Source organism: Schistocerca americana, chromosome 1 (assembly GCF_021461395.2).
Source record: "Schistocerca americana isolate TAMUIC-IGC-003095 chromosome 1, iqSchAmer2.1, whole genome shotgun sequence".
Lineage (NCBI taxonomy): Eukaryota > Metazoa > Arthropoda > Insecta > Orthoptera > Acrididae > Schistocerca > Schistocerca americana.
In genome coordinates this window covers 146,591,772-146,616,464 of record NC_060119.1, presented here as the reverse complement: position 1 = coordinate 146,616,464, position 24,693 = coordinate 146,591,772, and the positions used below count along the sequence as shown (strand labels likewise).

General features: G+C 44.1%; 1 protein-coding gene and 1 pseudogene across 1 annotated transcript in view; one reads left to right on the top strand and one right to left on the bottom strand.

The window, feature by feature from the left end:
• LOC124620838 (probable G-protein coupled receptor Mth-like 1) overlaps nucleotides 1-24,693 on the bottom strand; it is a 548,776-nt gene that overhangs the window by 235,270 nt on the left and 288,813 nt on the right. The window lies entirely within an intron of this gene.
• On the top strand, nucleotides 24,160-24,277 carry LOC124561833 (annotated as a pseudogene).

Sequence of the window (24,693 nt, the reverse complement as noted above, 5' to 3'; positions counted from 1 at the left end):
TGGAACCGAACAGTACACATGTTGGTATTTTTTATAATGTTTAATGACGATGCTATTTTTGCATGTTTTAGAATAAAGAAAGAAACCCGCTGATGATGGTGATATTGTCGCTGAAACTAGTTAGGAAAATAAAATAAAATCAATAAACACAGAAGTGTGTTGCATCAAGTCGGATTCGCAATCCCACATTGTCCCAGAATATCTTAGAGGAAAGAAAGACAAATGTCAGAATACTTGGAATGTGTTACAGAGGACATACCATTGAAGATATAGACAAGATGGAAAGAAACTGTGCTCGCATCAAAAAGCTACGAAATCACAACAAAAAATTACTAAGAGATGTACATTTCCTGAATGAGTTCGCGATCATGTCAATATTATGATCCTGCCATCATCAGCTCAAAACTTGTTAAGGAAAGTTTAGTGTCAGTATCAACGGATAGTCGGGGGTGTCAACTGTTTTATTTATACTGACGCTTAGCCGGCCGGGGTGGCCGAGCGGTTCTGGGCGCTACAGTCTGGGACCGCGCGACTGCTACGGTCGCAGGTTCGAGTCCTGCCTCGGGCATGGATGTGTGTGATATCCTTAAGTTAGGTAGGTTTAAGTAGTTCTAACTTCTAGGCGACTGATGACCTCAGAAGTTAAGTCCCATAGTGCTCAGAGCCATTTGAACCATTTGAATCAGCTATTTGAAGGCAGCGACACACTGCAGATCCACCCGAAACGTATTGCTCTTGGTACAATTTGATGTAATTAAATTTCAGCCAGTAACATATCTACGATTAAAGTTTTTAGTACTTACTAACATGGCTATGATTTATGATAGGCAGTGTGTTGTTGGTTTAGCGACGTGAGTAACGTCATTGTTACATACAAAGATTGTAACCTACGGCGGTGGTTCGCATCCCGGAACTTTCAAAATTTTTTCCCTAACATTTGCATTTTTATTAGGTTCTGATACTTTCTTATTAGTTTAATATAAGTATATACTATAATATTGATGTTATGTAAATATAAGTTCACCTTTTTTCGAGGGGTGAGTTTGTTCTATTGGCTTAATCCACAGGACAGCTTGCGCTACTTGTATAAAGATATTTTGCTCCTTTTTCTCTTACGCTTCCTAATTCAAATGTTGCAAAGATTCTGCCACTGGGTAGGACCAATGATCAAGTAAGACTGACCTTGGGCTTTTACTAAAACGTGGGAATGATGAAATAATGTTTATCTTATGTAGAGAAGTATTGCAACTTTGTATCGCACTGTTTGTAATGGAACTTTTATATGCCTGTGTCCTTATTGATTGGACATGGTACTTTCCTTTTCGTGGAAGATGGAGGAAATGTGTGCGTTTCAATAGAGATAATGTGGGAATTTACGGGCGCCTGTTTAGTAAACAGTGTGATTCACGAATTAGAAACATCCCGCAACCGCCGCTGAAGTGTGTTGTGATCGCGTGTATCACGCTGGGGCCCACGTACCGTACGCACAAGTCGCATCGCTTCTGAGCGTTCAGCAGCGCGTTGAACTTAGCACGCTCAAAGTTGAAGTTCGACACTACGGTCCGTGTGCCGACGGCTTTACAGACTTGCTCAATTGGTGAAGCTCTATTCGATAAATGATCCAATTTTTCTGAAACTGTAATCATTTGTTTGTCTGAACATTTACTTCAGATCTACTGAATTCCGTTCCATGCGGATAATTTCTTCGTGATGCATCTTTTTTTTGGTCTTAGAGTGTATTTGGCTGTTGATGTTTTGGTCTTCAGTCCTGAGACTGGTTTGATGCAGCTCTCCATGCTACTCTATCCTGTGCAAGTTTCTTCATCTCCCAGTACTTACTGCAACCTACATACTTCTGAATCTGCTTAGTGTATTCATCTCTTGGTCTCCCTCTACGATTTTTACCCTCCACGCTGCCCTCCAATACTAAATATGTGATCCCTCGATGTCTCAGAACATGTCCTACTAACCGGCCCCTTCTTCTTGTCAAGTAGTGCCACAAACTCTTCTTCTCCCCAATTCTATTCAATACCTCCTCATTATTTATGTGATCTACCCATCTAATCTTCAGCATTCTCCTGTAGCACCACATTTCGAAAGCTTCTATTGCCTTCTTGTCCAAACTATTTGTCGTCCATGTTTCACTTCCGTACATGGCTATACTCCATACAAATACTTTCAGAAACGACTTCCTGACACTTAAATCTATACTCGATGTTAACAAATTTCTTCTCTTCAGAAACGCTTTCCTTGCCATTGCCAGTCTACATTTTATATTCTCTCTACTTCGACCATCATCAGTTATTTTGCTCCCCAAATAGCAGAACTCCTTTACTACTTTAAGTGTCTCATTTCCTAAACTAATTCCCTCACCATCACCCGACTTAATTCGACTACATTCCATTATCCTCGTTTTGCTTTTGTTGATGTTCATCTTATATCCTCCTTTCAAGACACTGTCCATTCCGTTCAACTGCTCTTCCAAGTCCTTTGCTGTCTCTAACAGAATTACAATGTCATCGGCGAACCTCAAAGTTTTTATTTTTTCTCCATGGATTTTAATACCTACCCCTGATTTTTCTTTTGTTTCCTTTACTGCTTGCTCAATATACAGATTGAATAACATCGGGGAGATGCTACAACCCTGTCTCACTCCCTTCCCAACCACTGCTTCCCTTTCATGTCCCTCGACTCTTATAACTGCCATCTGGTTTCTGTACAAATTACAAATAGCCTTTCGCTCCCTGTATTTTACCCCTGCCACGTTTAGAATGGTAAAAAGAGTATTCCAGTCAACATTGTCAAAAGCTTTCTCTAAGCCTACAAATGCTGGAAACGTAGCCAAAAAAAAAAAAAATAAATAAAATAAAATAAAAAAAAAATCAAACAACTGCGTGTGTGTTCATCCTATTGCTAGATGCCTATGAGAGGATAAACTGGTCCTTGTTCATTCGACATTAGCTATAGCTCAAGTCTTCTCCAGGGTCGCGAATGACCGTCAGATAACAGGGCATATATCTCGCTGTATCGTGAACAAGGACGCTATGTGTTGGCGAGAGTGCAATTAAAGGAACACCGAAGTGCCTATATAACGAAGAGCGCGTCGGCCCGAGTGGATCGTTCCAGCACATCTTCGACGGCGCTGGAATGGCAGCTGGAGCTGAGCCCGCCCCATTAGTCCGTCCAAGGACGCGCCTAGGCGCCAGCAGCGCTGAGGTCGAACAGGGCCTCGCGTGCGCAGAGAGAACCGCCAAAAGGACCAGCGGGACGAGTGCGTGAGTAAAGAGGCTTCTTGCGCGCTGCTCTTCTGCGAGGAGGACAAGGCGGAGGCTGTGTTGCGGTGCTGGTAGCGAACCAGCCCGGAACTACGGCGCCTACAAATGTAGGCTCCGGTGGGCCGTTTAAGGCCGGCTTCACACGGCGCCACTCTGTGGTTCACAGGCAGCGCTTCCGCTTAGTGGTGCTGGTACGACTCCTACAACTCGAGCAGTAAACCGTACGCCGTGATTTCCCCAAAGCATAGCATAGTCATACTTATTTACGTAAAGCACTCTGTCTTCAGGCCACGAGTGGCCTACCGGGACCATCCGACCGCCGTGTCATCCTCCGAGGAGGATGCGGTTAGGAGGGGCGTGGGGCCAGCACACCGCTCTCCCGGCAGTTATGATGGTATTCTTGACCGAAGCCGCTACTATTCGGTCGAGTAGCTCCTCAATTGGCATCACGAGGCTGAGTGCACCCCGAAAATTGGAAACAGCGCATGCCGGCTGGATGGTAACCCATCCATGTGCCAGCCACGCCCGACAGCGCTTAACTTCGGTGATCTCAAGGGAACCGATGTATCCACTGCGGCATATGATTTTTAATTAATTGTATGGAACAATTCGTCGTGAAAACACACTTGACCTCTTAGCAACAAATAATCCTGAGTTAATAAGGAGCATCAAAACCGATTCAGGGATTAGTGAACACAGGGCTGTCGTACCGAGATTGGATACTGTAATTACCAAATCCTCGAAAAATTAGCGAAAAATATACCTATTCAAAAAAGCAGATAAAATCTCACTTTACGCCTTCCTGAGAGACAATCTCCACTCATTCCACATTAATAATGTAAGTGTACACCAGATGTGGCTTAAATTCAAAGAACTAGTATCGGCAGCAATTGAGAGATTTATACGAAATAAACTAACAAACGACGGAGCTGATCCTCCTAGGTACACAAAACGGGTTAGAACACTGTTGCAGAAACAACGAAACAAACATCCCAAATTTAAACAGGCACAAAATCCCCAAGATTGGTGATCCTTTACAGAAGCTCGAAATTTAGCGCCAACTTCAATGCGAGATGCCTATAACAGTTTCCACAACGAAACTTTGACTCGAAACCTGGCAAAAAATCCAAAGAGATTCTGGTCCTATGTGACGTATGTTAGCCGCAAGAAACAATCAATGCCTTCCCTGCGCGATAGCAATGGAGATACTATCGAAGACAGTGCTGCCAAAGCAGAATTACTAAACACAGCTTTCCAAAATGCCTTCACAAAAGAAGACGAAGTAAATATTCCAGAATTCGAATCGAGAACAGCTGCCAACATGAGTAACGTAGAAGCAAATATCCTCGGAGTAGTGAAGCAACTTAAATCACTTAATAAAAGCAAGTCTTCTGGTCCAGACTGTATATCAGTTAGGTTCCTTTCGGAGTATGCTGATGCATTAGCCCCATACTTAACAATCATATATAACCGTTCGCTCGACGAAAGATCCGTACCCAAAGACTGCAGTCTCAGGTAGCACCTGAAGAAGGCAACCAGTTACGTGGCCGAAATACTGTGCCAGAGCGACACAAACATCCGGCAGTAGACCCGATTATTCCACATGTCAAGATCTCGCCGGGAAAGCCTGAAGAGTTACATGTAGTTACCTGTTTATAAGAGATGCTGGAAGTGTTCTGTTGGATGTGCATAAGTTCTCTATATATCTGGCACTGTTTAAGGTGTAACTGAGAAATATGGGGCCAATAATGCCAAGCTGGAATTCTGGTGGTTTACATAACCTGACAAGTGAAATCAGGCCTCATCTAATACGAAGTAAAGCATCGGGTCCACGTAACTGTTGGTAACTGATGTTAATAGCCGGTTACAATAATGAACTCTCTTTTTCCTGATTCCCAATTTCAGGTCTTGCACCACACTCACATGAAAGGCTTTTAATTTCAAATCTTTTAGTACACAGTGACACAGTGTACGAGATACACAATCTGCTACGATAACCTCCTTGCCAACTTGCGGCGACTTCTCGTAATGTTCACGAGAATTCTGTCCTCGCCGTAGGTGGCCAATTCCTTTGCACATTCCGAATGGATGGTACAGCCCTCCGTTTTCTAGTACAGATCTTGAATGTTGCTCGTCGTATCAAGTTCTCTACCAGGATACTCCCCTTGAAACATTTCTTTACATTACTTGATGGAGCCTGTCTGTATGTAACACTCCACGATATGAATTCGCTGTCCTAATGCAAACTGTCCCAATTCTGATAAAATGCAGTGTAGCCAACTTTCGAACAGCGTTGTCACTTCACAAGAAATTCGACTAGAGATGATTAATAGGCACATGAGGCATATTGGTTTTATGTCGGACCACGGTATTTTAGCTACTACAATATTGCCTGTATCTGGTGGAAAAAAAAAACGTTACTTTTCTTATCGATTAAATTTTCCCCTTTACTGGACACGCCAGTGAAACCTGATTCGAATTTCCCAATTATGGACTACCACGCATTTTTCTTTGCAATCTCGTTGCTGTAATTGTTGTGTTTCACATAGGAATGGGCAAAGTCCTAAAAATATCGATGCATGCTGCTGTATCAATATTAACGGAATAGTCCGTATTATCGATAAAACTACATCGATATTTAGATTCATCAGTCGATATTTTCGTATTTACAGGAATTTAAAAAAAATTGTTCGAAGTCACAGAAATGATTAACAAACATTTAAAAATTGACAAGTCCTTTATTATATCCAACATTGACCAACAGAAGACACACAGTGGACTAAAAATTACTTATTTACAAAAACTAGTTAATGAAGCCAATAACATCACCGATAGCCACTAATAAAACTCCTTCTTTAATATGTTCTCCTGTCAGTCTGTTTATGTTATCTAGGACAACCATGTTTGCTACGGAAGCTACTCTTTTGGACGAAACAGAAGAAGCTTGGCAATTTAAGTATTTTTAAGCAATTCCTGACAAAACACGTGTGAAACGATGACTAAACGTATGAGACAACAGAGCCCATTTTCCACTTAGTACCGGTGCAGAAATGTGTTTGATTTTTGTGCAGAGTGTACGCTACTTTTACACTGCGTCAATCTTTTATTGATCCAGGCAGTTAGGGTGTAACAGAAGCGCATCTTCTGCCTCATACTTGGGTGTGGGGTGAAATAATTCCCACTATTTTCATTCAGTGCTGTCAAAAAATGTATGCATTTTGCACTTTGTTCCTATCATTCGCAATGGTAGAAATGACACACAAAAGTAACAAGCTTTCAGCCGAACGCGGTGGCCAAGCGGTTCTAGGCACGTCAGTCCGGAACCGCGCGACTGCTACGGTCGCAGGTTCGAATCCTGCCTCGGGCATGGCTGTGTGCGACGTCCTTAGGTTAGTTAGGTTTAAGTAGTTCTAAGTCTAGGGGGCTGATGACCTCAGATGTTAAGTCCTATAGTGCTTAGAACCATTTGAACCAAGAGAAGACAGACAATAAAAACATCGTCTCCAATATTAAGAGTGGAATCATCGATAATTTAAATGTCGCCGCCATATATCGATATTATTCTGAAGAAATATCGATATGTCGATATTATTGGTCCCACCCAGTTTAACACTCCATGTGGCTGGCCACTTTTCAGTCCCAATGACAAAACTATCGTTTTGGTGTCTGTACCATGTGTTCCCGTATCCAACACCACTGCGAACGACAGTGCAAACCAATCACTTCCTCTTTACGGCAGCCACTGCGATAGCGAGCTGTACCTTAGCCGCGCTGCGCTGGCGCGTTTGGAACTGTGGTTCGGCTGTGGCGCAGTCTGTTCGCTACAATTACGTTGCTCGCATAGTCACGAGTAGAGCCGCTTTTTGTGTTCGCCACTCGCGTCGAAGCGGACCACCGAGACGGTCAGTAGCTCCACCGTTCAGTGGCCGCCGCTGCGGGTGAAACCGCTCGCATACGAACGACGTTCAGTAAGTGATGCAATACATTTTTTTCCTGAGAGAAAATTGGTTTTGAGCCGTGCGTGGCAGGTGCTCGGGCCCTCTCTCTCTTTTTACCTTCTGTTTTTACTGTACTACCACCACATTTTGTTAATTCAATAACTGGTGTTACCGAGTTGCTGCCTTGCCTGCCCGTGAGCGGCAGCAGGAGCGCTTATCGATATATGTCGATATCTACATCTACATTTATACTCCGCAAGCCACCCAACGGTGTGTGGCGGAGGGCACTTTACGTGCCACTGTCATTACCTCCCTTTCCTGTTCCAGTCGCGTATGGTTCGCGGGAAGAACGACTGTCTGAAAGCCCCCGTGCGCGCTCTAATCTCTCTAATTTTACATTCGTGATCTCCTCGGGAGGTATAAGTAGGGGGAAGCAATATATTCGATACCTCATCCAGAAACGCACCCTCTCGAAACCTGGCGAGCAAGCTACACCGCGATGCAGAGCGCCTCTCTTGCAGAGTCTGCCACTTGAGTTTGTTAAACATCTCCGTAACGCTATCACGGTTACCAAATAAACCTGTGACGAAACGCGCCGCTCTTCTTTGGATCTTCTCTATCTCCTCCGTCAACCCGATCTGGTACGGATCCCACACTGATGAGCAATACTCAAGTATAGGTCGAACGAGTGTTTTGTAAGCCACCTCCTTTGTTGATGGACTACATTTTCTAAGGACTCTCCCAATGAATCTCAACCTGGTACCCGCCTTACCAACAATTAATTTTATATGATCATTCCACTTCAAATCGTTCCGCACGCATACTCCCAGATATTTTACAGAAGTAACTGCTACCAGTGTTTGTTCCGCTATCATATAATCATACAATAAAGGATCCTTCTTTCTATGTATTCGCAATACATTACATTTGTCTATGTTAAGGGTCAGTTGCCACTCCCTGCACCAAGTGCCTATCCGCTGCAGATCTTCCTGCATTTCGCTACAATTTTCTAATACTGCAACTTCTCTGTATGCTACCGCATCATCCGCGAAAAGCCGCATGGAACTTCTGACACTATCTACTAGGTCATTTATATATATTGTGAAAAGCAATGGTCCCATAACACTCCCCTGTGGCACGCCAGAGGTTACTTTAACGTCTGTAGACGTCTCTCCATTGATAACAACATGTTGTGTTCTGTTTGCTAAAAACTCTTCAATCCAGCCACACAGCTAGTCTGATATTCCGTAGGCTCTTACTTTGTTTATCAGGTGACAGTGCGGAACTGTGTCGAACGCCTTCCGGAAGTCAAGAAAAATAGCATCTACCTGGGAGCAAGTATCTAATATTTTCTGGGTCTCATGAACAAATAAAGCGAGTTGGGTCTCACACGATCGCTGTTTCCGGAATCCATGTTGATTGCTACACAGTAGATTCTGGGTTTCCAAAAACGACATGATACTCGAGTAAAAAACATGTTCTAAAATTCTACAACAGATCGACGTCAGAGATATAGGTCTATAGTTTTGCGCATCTGCTCGACGACCCTTCTTGAACACTGGGACTACCTGCGCTCTTTTCCAATCATTTGGAACCTTCCGTTCCTCTAGAGACTTGCGGTACACGGCTGTTAGAAGGGGGGCAAGTTCTTTCGCGTACTCTGTGTAGAATCGAATTGGTATCCCGTCAGGTCCAGTGGACTTTCCTCTGTTGAGTGATTCCAGTTGCTTTTCAGCCACCGTATTATCTTTGCTGGACAGCTATTACTTCCCGGTTGTCGTGTGTGGGGTGGGGGTTCGTATCTGGTAGTGAGTTGGAACGCGCCGGCAGTGGAGTTCGGACATGGCAGTCGGACAGTTGGGACGCGGCAGAAGTTAGGTCGGATTGGAGCGGCAGTGAGGTTCAGGTAGCCATCACTTGCCCGACGATTGCCGACACACATGTTTTGAGTGGGGACGACTTTGGTAGACCGTCGGTCGGTCGTCTTGTTAGATGACGTGTATTTGGCCGGCGATTGCTGATGGGTTGGCTGTGTCCGCCACTCGTGGTTCGTCCTCGTTATTGCACAGTCACTGCCGTGAGCATCGTCTAGTCCTCGTGCAGATGTTCGTGGGGCTGTGTGTAATTATGTCATTTTCACTGACAAGTTTATTTAAGTGTTGCCGGCGTACTGCCTCTGAGTTAGTCGGTCGTTTGATTAAACGACGTGGGTTTTCGGGTCGTCCACCCCTTACGGGTTGTCTGGGATCCGTTCTTGTTTGGTTCCACAGTCTCTGCTTTCAGCATCGTTGGAATTTTGGTGCAAGTGCGGAACACTGGTCTGCTGACGGTCTGTCGGTTGGGTTGCCGTCGGATTGAGCATGATTGGGCCGACTGCCTGTCTCATCTAAGTGAACGTTAGTATTTCAAGTGCTGGCCGATCCCCGAAACTTCTGAGCGCCGTTAGCTGCACTGCCTTTTCTTATTTTCTGTTGTGTGTATTTGCATGGCTCATAGCCGATGTGTTGAATTAAAGCTGAATTGTTTTTAGTTGTGTTTTAAGGCATAGGCCTTCAGCTGCTTTAAATTTCCTTACTTGTCAAGTGCTAGACTACTTGGGCCTTCAGCCTGATTAAAATCTTGTTCAAAGATAAAGCCTTGGGCCTTCTGCCTTTTAAGGTTATTTTAGTTGCGTTTTAACTCATGGGTTTTGAGCCGTTTTGAAATTAAAGTTTCTTGCCTGTCAAGTGTTAGCTTGTTTGGGGCCTTCAGCCTAATTTAAGATAAGGCTTTGTTGTTTAAATTTATTTTATTTTGAGTTTTAAGTCATGGGGCTTCCAGCCGTTTTTAAATTAAAGTTCTTGTCTTTCGAGCATTACACTGCTTGGGCCTTCAGCCTAATTGAAAATAAGGCCTTGTGCCTTGTGTTTTTTTAATTTAATTTCATCTTGTGTCTTAAATCATCGGCCTTCAGCCCCCTTTAAATTAAGGTTGTTGCTTTTCAAGTGTTAGATTTTGGGCCTTCTGCCAAATTATATAACTTACTTAACGTGAGGCCTTCTGCCTTCCAAATATTATTTTTGGCGTCTGGATTTTGAGTTAATGACTTTTAGCCATTTTTTTTAAAATTAAAGTGCTTGTGCCCTCAAGGCATAAGATAGTGTGGCATATTCAGCCGATAACTAAGTTTAAGAATTTTTCCTGTAATGTTTGGTCAAATAAATAAAGTTATATGTGTTCGAGTGTAACTGACAGCCGCTCATTTTGCGCCCTTTCCACAGTTTCAGCTACCTGTCCTGTCGAGCGCGTTTAGCAGGCCGTATGAGGTTCTATTCAGGATTCTGAAACACTGTATTATTACTCACTCTTTTGATTACAAAACCTTATTTTCAACATAATCTTCGTTCAATGACGGCCTTACGCCACCTTATTGGGAGGGTTGTATACCCGCACGGTACCGCCCTAATGCTGTGACGGCGGAGCCAACGTCTGGCAGCGTCAATAACTTCCCCATCACCCAAGTACTAATTTCCGCGGACAGCATCCTTCATTGCGTGAAACAGATTGAATTCGGAAGGTAGGAGGTCCGGGCTGTAGGGTGGGTGAGGAAGAACAGTCCAGTGAAGTTTTCTGAGCTCCTCTGGGGTGCTACTGGTGTGGGACCTTGCATTGTCATGGAGAAGTTCCTTTGCAGTTTTCTAGCGACGAAAACGCAAAGTCGTTTCCTTAGTTTTCTGAGAGTAGTACAATACACTTCAGAGTTGGTCGTTGCACCGCGAGGGAGGAGATGAAAGAGAATACCCCTTTCGGAGTGCCAGAACACGGTCACCACGACTTTACCGGCTAAAGGTGCGGCTTTCAACTTTCACTTCGGAGGAGAGGTGGTGTGGCACCGCTCTACCGATTGCCGTTTTCTTACCGGTTTGAAGCGATGAACCCATGTTTCGTCGTCTGCGACGATTGTCAACAAAAAAAAAAAAAACTGTCACGATCAGCCACCTCTGCACAAATGGTTCTTCGTTCGCTCTTTACGGTCTTCTGTTAGCCAGCGGGCGCACGCCTTTGAGTACTCCAATTTGTGGACGAGTGTGTCAACATTACCAACAGAGATGTCCAGTTGTGCAGGAGGTGTTTGTGATCCAACGATCACATAGAATGAGAGTGTCCGCACGCTCCAACATGGCAGGAGTCACAGCCGCTTGCGGCCGGCCGGCACGCACGAGATTGGACGGTTTGCGACGATGACTGACGCCTCGCCCAACGACTCACCGTGCTTTTGTTCACAGCCAGGTCTCCGTAGACGTTCTGCAAGCGCCTATGACTGTCTGCAACGCTCTGGTTTTCCGCCAAAATAAACTCAGTGACAGCTCTCTGCTTGTAACACACCTCTGTTAGGGACGCCATTTTGAAGGCTATGTACAGCGCCGCCATCTATAGGAAGGTCATGAAACTAGGAGGTGAAACGGGAATAATCCACTATGTCCCACAAAGGATTTCGTATTTTTTTTTTCAACTGAAATTGGCTGAGAGAAAAATGTGTTCCATTACTTATTGAATGCCCGTCGTATCTGAAGCATTCGCCATCGGCAGCGCTGCTAACAAGGGAACCTCCCCATCGCACCCCCCTCAGATTTAGTTATAATTTGGCACAGTGGATAGGCCTTGAAAAACTGAACACAGATCGATCGAGAAAACAGGAAGAAGTTGTGTGGAACTATGAAAATATAAGCAAAATATACAAACTGAGTGGTCCATTTGTAAGATAGGCAATATCAAGGCAAATGTGAATAGAGGAGCGCCGTGGTCCCGTGGTTTGCGTGAGCAGCTGCGGAGTGAGAGGTCATTGGTTCAAGCCTACCCTCGAGTGAAAATTTTAATTTTTTATGTCCGGTTTACATGACAAACTCTTATGTTTTCATCACTTTTTCGGGAGTGATTATCACATCCACAAGAAAACCTAAATCGGGCAAAGTAGAAGAATCTATTTACCCATTCGCCAAGTGTACAAGTTAGGTGGGTCGACAACATATTCCTGTCATGTGACGCACATGCCGTCGCCAGTGTCGTATAGAATATATCAGACGTGTTTTCCTGTGGAGGAATCGGTTGACCTATGACCTTGCGAAAAAATTTTTCGGTTCCCATTGAAGAGGCACGTCCTTTCGTCTACTAATCGCACAGTACTGCGGTGCGGTCGCAAAACACAGACACTAAACTTATTACAGTGAACAGAGACGTCAATGAACGAACGGACAGATCATAACTTTGCGAAAATAAAGAAAGTAAACTTTTCACTCGAGGGAAGACTTGAACCCAGGACCTTCCGTTCCGCAGCTGCTCACGCTACCCACGGGACCACGGCGCTCCTCAGTTCTCACTTTCCTTGATGTTGCCTGTCTTGAGCATGGGCTATTCAGTTTGTATATTTTGCTTATTTTTTCATAGTTCCACACAACTTCTTCCTGTTTTCTCGATCGATCGGTGTTCAGTTTTTCAAGGCCTATCCACTGTGCCATCTTATAACTAAATGTGAGGGGGGTGCGATGGGGAGGTTCCCTTGTAAGTAGGTACGTCTGCAGGGGACTAAAGATCTCGCAAAGAAACGCTTGCTTCGCTCATGATTTGTGCGGAAACTGAAATCAATCGTTTTGTAATGTTTTTAAACTTTTTCCTGTCCCATCAATTCGTTTCCGATCCGCTGCGATCTCATTACCTCGAAGTCCTTCACAGAAACTTTCGGATTCTTTATTAAATCCAACTATATTCACCAGCTTCACAGTTCCAACGACTAGCTGCACTCGCTCTGTTACAGGTTGTTGTAAATACCCAACATCCGACGATGAGCTTGCTGTGTCTCTTCCTCTCGTTTACATGTTTTAAAATACACTGCTTTTTCCTGCGTTTTTAGTGGAGGTTGAAGTCTATAAAAAAAAAATTAAAAAAAGGACATGATCGCACATCTACCTTTTGTGATTTCTCGGCTTTTAGAAACTCACTATTTATTTTTGTTTCTTCTTCGTACATCCATAGTTGAAATAGAGGACAGTGGGACGTCAGCTGGTATAAACTTATATTAAAAATGAAGAAATTGCTCCAGCTGTATTTAAGGTGTCCATTTTATTTTGGCAACTAGTTTCAACGTTGTAACAACGTCGTCTTCAGGCGCATACATTTGTTGACGTCAACTGCGTGCGGCTGATACTAGAAGTCAGTGGTGAGATATGGACGTGCTCCGTGTGGAAGTTGGGTAGTAACTACCCACCTTCCACACGGTTTTTTTAAAAAATGTTTTTAAACTTTTTCCTGTCCCATCAATTCGTTTCCGATCCTCTGCGATCTCATCACCTCGAAGTCCTTCACAGTAACTACCCACCTTCCACACGGAGCACGTCCATATCTCACCACTGACTTCTAGTATCAGCCGCACGCAGTTGACGTCATCAAGTGTTGGGCCTGAAGATGATGATGTTACAACGTTGAAACTAGTTGCCAAAATAAAATCGACACGTTAAATACAGCTGGAGGAATTTCTTCATTTTTAATATAAATTTATTTTTGTGGCATTTACGAATTTTTGCACTATACTTCACTTTTGTAGAAAACTAAAGGAAAAGACACCAATGACCACGGAAGTTATTTTATAAACATATGCGAAACTCTTCTGGTCAAAGACTCCTTTTAAATTGCATTAAACTTGTGATGGGAGAAAACAACGAATGTAAATTTGTAAATAAAAGCAATATACGTCTGGTGAGAACGTGCTCTTAAGTTGCAGTAAGCTTAAGAAGAGAAAATCAATAATAACTGGTGCATAGCATCTGCTGCGGAAGGCGGCTATACAAATAAACATACTATTGTTTGGAAACCATTTAAAAGTAATCAGCAACAAGTTGAAAATAAAGCAATTATGTCAATTCAGGGAGGAGATGCTGCCGCTTCACAAAGCACCTACACAATTATTTTTTTACTTCCGTGCCCCTTTACCAATTGGGCTGCGTTGCGACCGGGTAGGACTACGCGCGATGACGTCACAGACTAGTTCACAGGCTTTCTTTTCATGCGAGGAGTTGGCTAAGGACACTGGACTCCTGGCTTGGGGGACGGCGGTCCGACCATCCAGATACAGGTCTTTCGTGATTTCCTTTCGCTGAAGGTTAATGACGGGATGTTTCCACTGAAAAGAACGCGGCCGATTTCCTTCCCAAATCCGGGCTTCTGCTCAATCTCAAGCGACTTCGTTGTCGACGAGTCGTTAACGCCTAACCTTTTACCCTTCCACTATCTTTGATTTGCCTTTATTGATGCTTATTTGTGTAACACCTTCTCAACGTACAATCCGCTATTCCGTTCAACTCTAGTCCGAGTCCTTTGCAATTTTTCACGTTTTAATAACATCGGAAAATCTAACACGTTTTTATTGCGTCGCTTTTTTTCTGTCTGTGTGTTTGGTATAAATTCTGCAATTGATTTTAAACTAAGTTCTCGAGGAGCTAGATACTTTAAACGTTCAACACAGCTCAGAATTGAATGACAATTGACTCTGTTTCTTGTCTGGTGTGCGACGGAATGGTACTTTTAAAAATCCACAATCGCAAATTTTCAGGACTATTTGTTTGGGATTAGCAATCCTTGCGACTAGGAGAAATTGTTTTAATAAAGAGGTGTATTAAAAATTGAATTTTATTTAAATAATTGTGTCTTCTCCACTTTAATCTATTTCCATATTGGTTTGCCCGTCCGCTTGGTCTTCGTTATGTATGGAATAAGATGGAGATAGGCTACAATTGTAATTCATTCCCTTCTCGAGGACTGCCACCCAGTCATGTCTGAACCCTACCTCGTTCCCTCCGCCACAGCTCAATGTGTCGGCGGAAGATCGTGCTAAAGCTCAATTCAGTATATTCTTTTTTGTTTTGTTTAAGGACGCAAAAAAACTATCATACGAGCCCAAGTCAAAACTGTAAAACATGAAGACAAACACAGGATCAATTCAATATGCAAAAATGTGACAACGCAGGAACCTGTGTTCAGTGTATGCTGCCTTTAGAATCTGAAGATGGTCATTGTATGGCCGAAACCGGTTATGACGGTGTCATAAGAATGAGATTGCACCTACACTCCTGGAAATGGAAAAAAGAACACATTGACACCGGTGTGTCAGACCCACCATACTTGCTCCGGACACTGCGAGAGGGCTGTACAAGCAATGATCACACGCACGGCACAGCGGACACATCAGGAACCGCGGTGTTGGCCGTCGAATGGAGCAAGCTGCGCAGCATTTGTGCACCGCCGCCGTCAGTGTCAGCCAGTTTGCCGTGGCATACGGAGCTCCATCGCAGTCTTTAACACTGGTAGCATGCGGCGACAGCGTGGACGTGAACCGTATGTGCAGCTGACGGACGTTGAGCGAGGGCGTATAGTGGGCATGCGGGAGGCCGGGTGGACGTACCGCCGAATTGCTCAACACGTGGGGCGTGAGGTCTCCACAGTACATCGATATTGTCGCCAGTGGTCGGCGGAAGGTGCACGTGCCCGTCGACCTGGGACCGGACCGCAGCAACGCACGGATGCACGCCAAGACCGTAGGATCCTACGCAGTGCCGTAGGGGACCGCACCCCCACTTCCCAGAAAATTAGGGACACTGTTGCTCCTGGGGTATCGGCGAGGACCATTCGCAACCGCCTCCATGAAGCTGGGCTACGGTCCCGCACACCGTTAGGCCGTCTTCCGCTCACGCCCCAACATCGTGCAGCCCGCCTCCAGTGGTGTCGCGACAGGCGTGAATGGAGGGACGAATGGAGACGTGTCGTCTTCAGCGATGAGAGTCGCTTCTGCCTTGGTGCCAATGATGGTCGTATGCGTGTTTGGCACCGTGCAGGTGAGCGCCACAATCAGGACTGCATACGACCGAGGCACACAGGGCCAACACCCGGCATCATGGTGTGGGGAGCGATCTCCTACACTGACCGTACACCACTGGTGATCGTCGAGGGGACACTGAATAGTGCACGGTACATCCAAACCGTCATCGAACCCATCGTTCTACCATTCCTAGACCGGCAAGGGAACTTGCTGTTCCAACAGGACAATGCACGTCCGCATGTATCCCGTGCCACCCAACGTGCTCTAGAAGGTGTAAGTCAACTACCCTGGCCAGCAAGATCTCCGGATCCGTCCCCCATTGAGCATGTTTGGGACTGGATGAAGCGTCGTCTCACGCGGTCTGCACGCCCAGCACGAACGCTGGTCCAACTGAGGCGCCAGGTGGAAATGGCATGGCAAGCCGTTCCACAGGACTACATCCAGCATCTCTACGATCGTCTCCATGTGAGAATAGCAGCCTGCATTGCTGCGAAAGGTGGATATACACTGTACTAGTGCCGACATTGTGCATGCTCTGTTGCCTGTGTCTATGTGCCTGTGGTTCTGTCAGTGTGATCATGTGATGTATCTGACCCCAGGAATGTGTCAATAAAGTTTCCCCTTCCTGGGACAATGAATTCACGGTGTTCTTATTTCAATTTCCAGGAGTGTATAAATAAATAAAAATTTACACAATAATCAATCACTCACTCCATTGACAAAATGTCGTTTTTTTCCCAAATTCAATATGCATCAGTGTGATAACATTACCTTTTCTGTTGTGGAGCGCATAGCATGCTGGTAACAAGTAGTTCCTTATATACACTTAGAAAGACCTGTCTACTACATGAACTCTTCTGTCTTTATTTATTTTGGACCAAATAACAACATCCAACGCCTCAAAATACTTGCCACTTGCTCGTGAATGGGAATCGAATGTATGCGATTTATTGTAGTACTTTTTCCATATCATTGATAAATCCAGAGTGCAAAAACGTATCTTAAGGATGAAAAGCGATACGTGAGGCATATCCCCCGCCAATGACACAACGCTGCAGTTTATTTTATCGATCTAATCCCACAGTTAGGATATCCCAGGACCGTTTTGTGATCAATGGTTACTTATTGTCAAGCCATCGAAAAATTAGAGACCGGAAATCAATAATGACCATATACAGCAGAAAATGTGACTGGTTGCCGTGGATAACTACTTTATTGCTTGTAAAGCGGTCTAAGGTACAATATCTGCATCAACAGTTAGTCATTTCTCCATGGAATTTCTCAGACACGAACTAGACACACGCTAAAGTGTTGTAATTGACAGACGAAGCTCTCTTTGTATACACAATTGTTTGAAGTCAGTTGTTTAGTCTGAGATATATTTACCAGTCATTTTCGGGCTCTACAATAAAAATAATTCTGAGACGGCACAGGAGAACGAGTAGTCTTTTGGCAACGTGGTTATTCGAGCTACACCTGACGTACAAGAGGCTTTCTTCGATTAAAGTTGGTAAACAACTTACCTTGACTGCCGTCACTATGGATATAAATGTAAGAAAAGTCTAGTTTGTGCTATAAACCACATTACGCTGTGAATTACTCCCAGAGTTGTACACCAAGTCCATTGGTGTTAAAAGGTGTCGCGTTGAGCGTCCAAGGTGACTTACCTGAAACAAAAGAAAACAAAAATTTGTTGTACCTTAGGCGATTTATGAATAAAGTTTCTAGCTACATTGTTTTATGTCACTAGGATTTAACATTATCGAACTTCAATGGATTGGTTTTTATTTTTTAGGTGATATTTGTACAAATTTTCCTCCATATGAACTACACAATCCACCGTGGAATGCATGCAGTATTAGCCAACACCTAACCTATTCCATTCGAGTATTGAAGACGGGAGTATCTGCAGCATACTTGTCATCAACACTTAGCCACCGAGAATACAGAAGTAAACATAAACAAGAAGAAGACTTGAATGATTTCCTGGTGCACTTAAATAGCATCAACCCAAAGATCAAATTTACTATGGAAAAAGAGAAGAACGGACAACTTAACTTTTTGGATGGGGAGGGCCAATAATATTTGTGAACCAGGCTACTTACAAGAAGAACTAAATCATTTACGAATGGCTTTTGCGAAAAATGGTTATATGAAAAACGAGATTAACCGAGCACTTCACCCAAGTAGAAAAATGCCTAAAAATAGGAGACAGCAACAACCATCAGCTGGAAAAGTATTTCTTCCGTTCATCCATAACATCACTGATCGCATTGGAAAAGTACTAGCCAAGTTTCAGGTGGAGACTATTTTCAGACCTACTAAGAAAATTAGTGAATGCCTAAGATCAACAAAAGATGCTCGTCACCCCCTAGCCACCCCAGGGGTATATAAAATTCCGTGTAGTTGTGGCAGGGTTTACATAGGAACTACAAAAAGAAGCATCAATACACGGTTGACGGAGCACAAAAGAAACTGTCGCTTGGGACATACCGACAAATCGGCAGTAGCGGAACGTGTTTTTAAGGGTGGAGATCACGAAATAAAATTTGGTGAGACAAGCGCGCTAGCGAGGACGTCGCACTATTATACACGTATGTATAGAGAGGCAATTGAAATCCACAAACATCAATACAATTTTAATCGTAAAGAAGAAGGATTAAAATCGAACAATATAAGGCGGCCGACGTTGCATCAATCACGTGACAATCGATTGCCTGCAATCGAGAGAACAGACGAGAGCCAGAGATAGCCACACATCGACGCCACGTGACGAGTGGTGGCGCCCTCTACGATCTCCATATAAGCGGCAGCCCCAGCTCCTAGCAGCCAGTCGTCGACTCACCTCGGAAGATGTTCTCCGTAGTTGAGAACGAAACGTCAGGGAGAAGAATTTCTACAGATCGACCACGGCAACTTAGCCCGGAAGTGTTTACTGGTAAAGATGGTTCATGTTCACATAACCTGAATAACTGGGCCCAAGTCATGGTACAGAAGCACCCCCACAACATAACAGAACCTCCACATACTGCGGGTTAAATCCTTCTGTTGGCTGTCGGTGCTCTCAGCACCTCCCATCATTTGAAAAGAGGCAAAATCGTTACTTGTCGGACCACACTATACGCCACAAGTCAGCTATATCGTCCAGTTTCGGTGTTGCTTGACTTACCAGTTTATGTGGCTCTATGTGTGGAAGATAACGCTTGCTTATCTCTGACAGGAAGTGAATCCGTCATACTGGTAGAAAATCTGTTCAGTGGGGGACAATCTCATGTGTGAGAGCCCGTAACATACTGTTATTGCAAGTCATTTTATGCTTTCATAGATCAGTTAGAATAGCTGAAGTATCAACTGTCATCACCAACTACATAGCAAGTACATTCCAGTATGGGTCCGATCGGTCGTGAAAATCTGGCGAAGCTTTGCGCAGCTGTATTGTGCAGTGTCTCTAGCATGCCAGTCCATCGCACCATGTAAAATTTTTCAGTTTCTAGCTAAGAGAGAGCACGTAAAGACGCCTAGAAAAGTGGCGTCTCTCGCCAAGTTTGGAGTCCTGCTGAGGGGTTTCGCCTGATTTCATGCAGCCCACATAACGTAACGGTCATGGGTTCCTTTCTTCGAGGCAATTCTCGGCCGTATACTGCAGGTGCAACGAAGACGCTCCTTCACCGTTTCCGATGGGGAGTGTTTGACTCCATCTGATTTTCAGCTCTTCGCCCACATGAAACGCTGGGTGTGAGGACAGCATTTTGGCACAGACAATGAACTGCAGACCACTGTTGGGAATTGGTGGATATAACCTTCTATAACGAGGGTGTTGGAAAGTTGATGCCCCGCTACGACAAATGTATAGAAGCGGCGACTTTGCAGAGAAGTAGATGGAAGGTATAGCTAAATGTTGCAAATATAACATTTCTGTAATATCAGAAATTGAGTTCGCCTTGCTGCAAAACACCTTGCTATTCGTTTATTTCTTTCTTCTCACAAACTAATTTCGGCGACAAATATCACCATCATCAGGTTTTTTTAATCTAAAACATGCAGAAAATAGCATGGTTATACACACACAGTAGCAAATTATTACACTTTTTACTATTCATTTTTTTAACATATAGTTTACTATGGATACTTTCATACTACCTTATTTATTGTATGTTACAGTATGTTTTAAGCAATTATTGTCGCTGTTTGCGACATATTTTCCGTGCGTTTTTTTTCTGTTGCCGTTCTTTACTTGGCGAACATCGTGTCATCTGCAACCATGTGAGCGGCTGTTAACAAAAAAAATACTAAAATGTGAACTTCGTATATCAGCAGTATATAATTGGGGTTGTGGTAGTGTTGTGGAAACTAGTTATTTGACGTGTACTGAACTGTTACTTAGCTATTCGTGTACTCACGTTCGTTGGATGGTATGTAGCTGCCTTTATACCAGAAAAACAAAACTTTCGCACTTTGTTTCTGATCCAGAATATTACGCCATCTTGCCGTTCGCGCGTGTCGCGAGAGGCGTATCGCATATGGCGAGAAAGGCTATGAAAAACTGTAGCGCGAATTACGACAACTTCTGTCCATTATTTATGTCTCTGTGTGTGATGGGGAAGTTTACTAACAGCCACTCATATGGTTGCAGATGGTTCGCTAAGTAAAGAAAGGCAACAGAAAAAAAAGTGCACAGAAAATATGTCGCAAACAGCGACAATAATTGCTTAAAACATGTTGTAATATACAATAAATAAGGTAGTATGAAAGTATCCATAGTAAACTATGGTTGCAGATCACATGATGTTCGCTGAGCAAAAAACGGTAACAGAAAAAAAGCGCCCAGAAAATATGTCGCAAACAGAGACAATAATTGCTTAAAACATGCTGTAACATACAATAAATAAGGTAGTATAAAAGTATCAATAGTAAACAATATTTTAAAAAACAATAGTAAAAAACTGTTCAAATAGCTCTGAGCACTATGCGGCTTAACTTCTGAGGTCATCAATCGCCTAGAACTTAGAACTAATTAAACCTAACTAACCTAAGGACATCACACACATCCATGCCCGAGGCAGGATTCGAACCTGCGACCGTAGCGGTCACGCGGTTCCAGACTGAAGCGCCTTTAACCGCACGGCCACACCGGCCGGCTAAAAAACTGTAATGATGTGCTACTGTGTGTGTATAACCATGCTATTTTCTGCATGTTTTAGATTCAAAAACCCCACTGATCATGGTGATATTTCTCGCCGAAACTATTTTGGGAGAATAAAGAAATAAAGGAATAACAAGGTGTTTTGCAGCAAGGCGGACTCAATTTCTAATATTACTGTACACGGACGAAATGGAAGAGTTCCAAGATAAAAAGAACATTCCTGATTTTCACTGTGGTTTCCAGTTCGCGACCGATAGGAGGTTAAGAAAGAAAATAGCCCTCGCAGTAGACTTACAATGGAAGCTATAATCCAAAACAAAATTCCAACACACTAGCAACACCTTGGGCCTTCATTCCTTGTATCACGGACACTTTGGAAAGGATGGAAGGAAAGTTAGGGTTTAACATCCCTTCGAGGACGAGGACATCAGACACGAATCACAAGTTCGGATTTAGGATGAATAGGGAAGGAAATTGGTGGTGGCCTTTCAATGGAATCGTCACTCATCTTTATCAGCTTCGGAAAACCGCGGAAAATCCAAATTTATAAAATGTTTATTTGACCATCGGCTGCCTTTATTTTAAACCAAAATATTGGGCGGTTTTAGTCACGGATCATCTTCATCGATCAGTGCTAAAACACTACGCCACAACACCACATCTGTCGTTACATAGCCGGCCGGGGTGGCCGAGCGGTTCCAGGCGCTACAGACTGGAACCGCGCGACCGCTACGGTCGCAGGTTCGACTCCTGCCTCGGGCATGGGTGTGTGTGATGTCCTTAGGTTAGTTAGGTTTAAGTAGTTCTAAGTTCTAGGGGACTGATGACCTCAGATGTTGAGGTCATCAGTCCCCTAGAACTTAGAACTACTTAAACCTAATTAACCTAAGGACATCACACACACCCATGGCCGAGGCAGGATTCGAACCTGCGACCGTAGCAGTCGCACGGTTCCGGACTGCGCGCCTAGAACCGCGAGGCCACCGCGGCCGGCTTTTAAGTAACGACAGATGTGTTGTGGCGTGAAGTGTTTAAACTCTAGTCGTTGAAGATGGTCTGTGACTGAAACCGGTCGATATTTGGGTTTAAAATAAAAGCAGCCGATGGTCAAATAAGCATTTCATACATTACTTGACGTGTTGACAGTCACCTTCCAAAAACGTTTAAATCCAAATCTGAATTGCTGGTCTGGGATTTGAACTGGCACATTTCCAGATATGAGTACTTTGTCTTACCGCTGCGCCACATTGCTTGGGGACTTCAAAAGGATTGGGAGTGTTACAATTTTAGTTTCGCATTGGGTGCATGTAAGGTAGTGGCAGTAAAGTCACGTATTTATGTTTGCTGTCGGAAAAACAACAGGTTTGTCAGGCTGTACAGTAATTATAAAACCAGCTGAAAAAGGCAGATACAGTCTTTACAAAGACAGACGGAAAAGTGTATAACCAGCTACCTCAACTCTCATTCCGCCTTCCTAACCAGAAATTTCGATAAGCGAATATGTTCATGCTCTTTTAACACAGAACATGCTAAATCCTTTTGCCCAGTCTCTCTTTGTAGTGAAGCCTTCATACTCAGCATCTTCCCCTGGTACTGTACCTTGTCTGGCTATCGCCCACTGTCATTATCTTCATCACTCATTCTTCCTCAGCTCGTCTCTGCCTCTGCTACTTTTTCAGTCTCTCTGTCCCACTGTCATTGTCTTTGCTTGCCATATTCTTTTTCCCTCCCATTGCTACTGTCTCTTGCCTTCTCGCTTATAGTTTACCGTCTCCACTCCATATCCTTGGGGTGAATGCTCGGGATCTTGGCTCCTGGCCATGTGCGGAAAAAGCGGCAAATTTTTTCGTGTTGAAGTTAGGGGACGAAGAGTGAGGAATGGGCGGATTCTTCCTCAGCTGTCTCTGCCTCTGCTACTTTTTCAGTCTCTCTGTCCCACTGTCATTGTCTTTGCTTGCCATATTCTTTTTCTCTCCCATTGCTACTGTCTCTTGCCTTCTCGCTTATAGTTTACCGTCTCCACTCCATATCCTTGGGGTGAATGCTCGGGGTCTTCACTCCTATACAGGGCCGTGTGGGGAAAACCTGCAAATTTTTTCGTGTTGAAGTTAGGGGACGAAGAGTGAGGAATGGGCGGGGGAGGGGCGAGAGGAGTCCCGATCCCCCAAGCCTATGTATGGTCTCCAGTCGTCCCTCTTTTCAAATATCTCCTCTGTCTTTGGTTCCCACTACTGCTATTGTCTTCGTCTCTCTCTCTCTCTCTCTCTCTCTCTCTCTCTCTCTCTCTCTCTCTCTAAGTGGATTGTTTTTCCCTTTTTGTGCACCGACACTGGAGCGTTCTTTCACCTGGACACCTTCTTTTCCCTGTTGCAACAGGATGTGCTGCTTACATAAAATGAATTCTGCAGATCAGTAAAGTTTTGACATGTTATTTACACACTTATACACATTTAGACACTGCCGAAGATTAGATGGGTAGTTCAAATACTAATGAGGAGGTACTGAATAGAATTGGAGAGAAGAGAAATTTGTGGCACAACTTGAATAGGAGAAGGGATCAGTTGGTGGGACATATTCTGAGGCATCAAAGGATCACCAATTTAGCATTGGAGGGCAGCGTGGAGGGTAAAAATCGTAGAGAGAGACCAAGAGATGAATACACTAAACAGATTCAGAAGGATGTAGGTTGCAGTAGGTAATGGGAGAAGAAGAAACTTGTACAGGATAGAGTAGCATGGAGAGCTGCATCAAACCATTCTCTGGACTGAAGACCACAACAACAACACATTTATACAACACAAAATCGTCTCCTATCCGATGCAAATTTACTTTACAACACTTACGTCAAAATACACAACTTCTTAAGGTTACACCTACAATGTACTAAAAAGTGCGGTGTTTGATTTGCAAATACAAAAAATTTCGTGTGACAAAATAGTTTTCTTTAAGGTACTTATGCGCAACGGCCTTGCCGCAGTGGATACACCGGTTCCCGTGAGATCACCGAAGATAAGCGCTGTCGGGCGTGGTTGGCACTTGGATGGGTGACCATCCAGGCCGCCATGCGCTGTTGCCATTTTTCGGGATGCACTTAGCCTCGTGATGCCAATTGAGGAGCTACTCGACCGAATAGTAGCGGATTCGGTCAAGAATACAATCTTACGACCGGGAGAGCGGTGTGTTGACCCCACGCCCCTCATATCCGCATCCTCCACCGAGGATGACACGGCGGTCGGATGGTCCCGGTAGGCCACTCGTGGCCTGAAGACGGAGTGCTTAAGGTACTTATGCAACCAGCTGACACCATCGAATAATTTTCAAGTCAAGGCAGCCTTGTAGGCGTGAAAAGCCCACTGTGCAGAGACAGCGCTTCATAAAGTTCTGCTGGTGAAAAAATGGCGAGTTAAAAATATAGTTTGGTGACATCAGAACCCTTGCGATGATCCTAGAACACTTGCCATGTGTTCACTACGTCAGATAAAACTACATTTA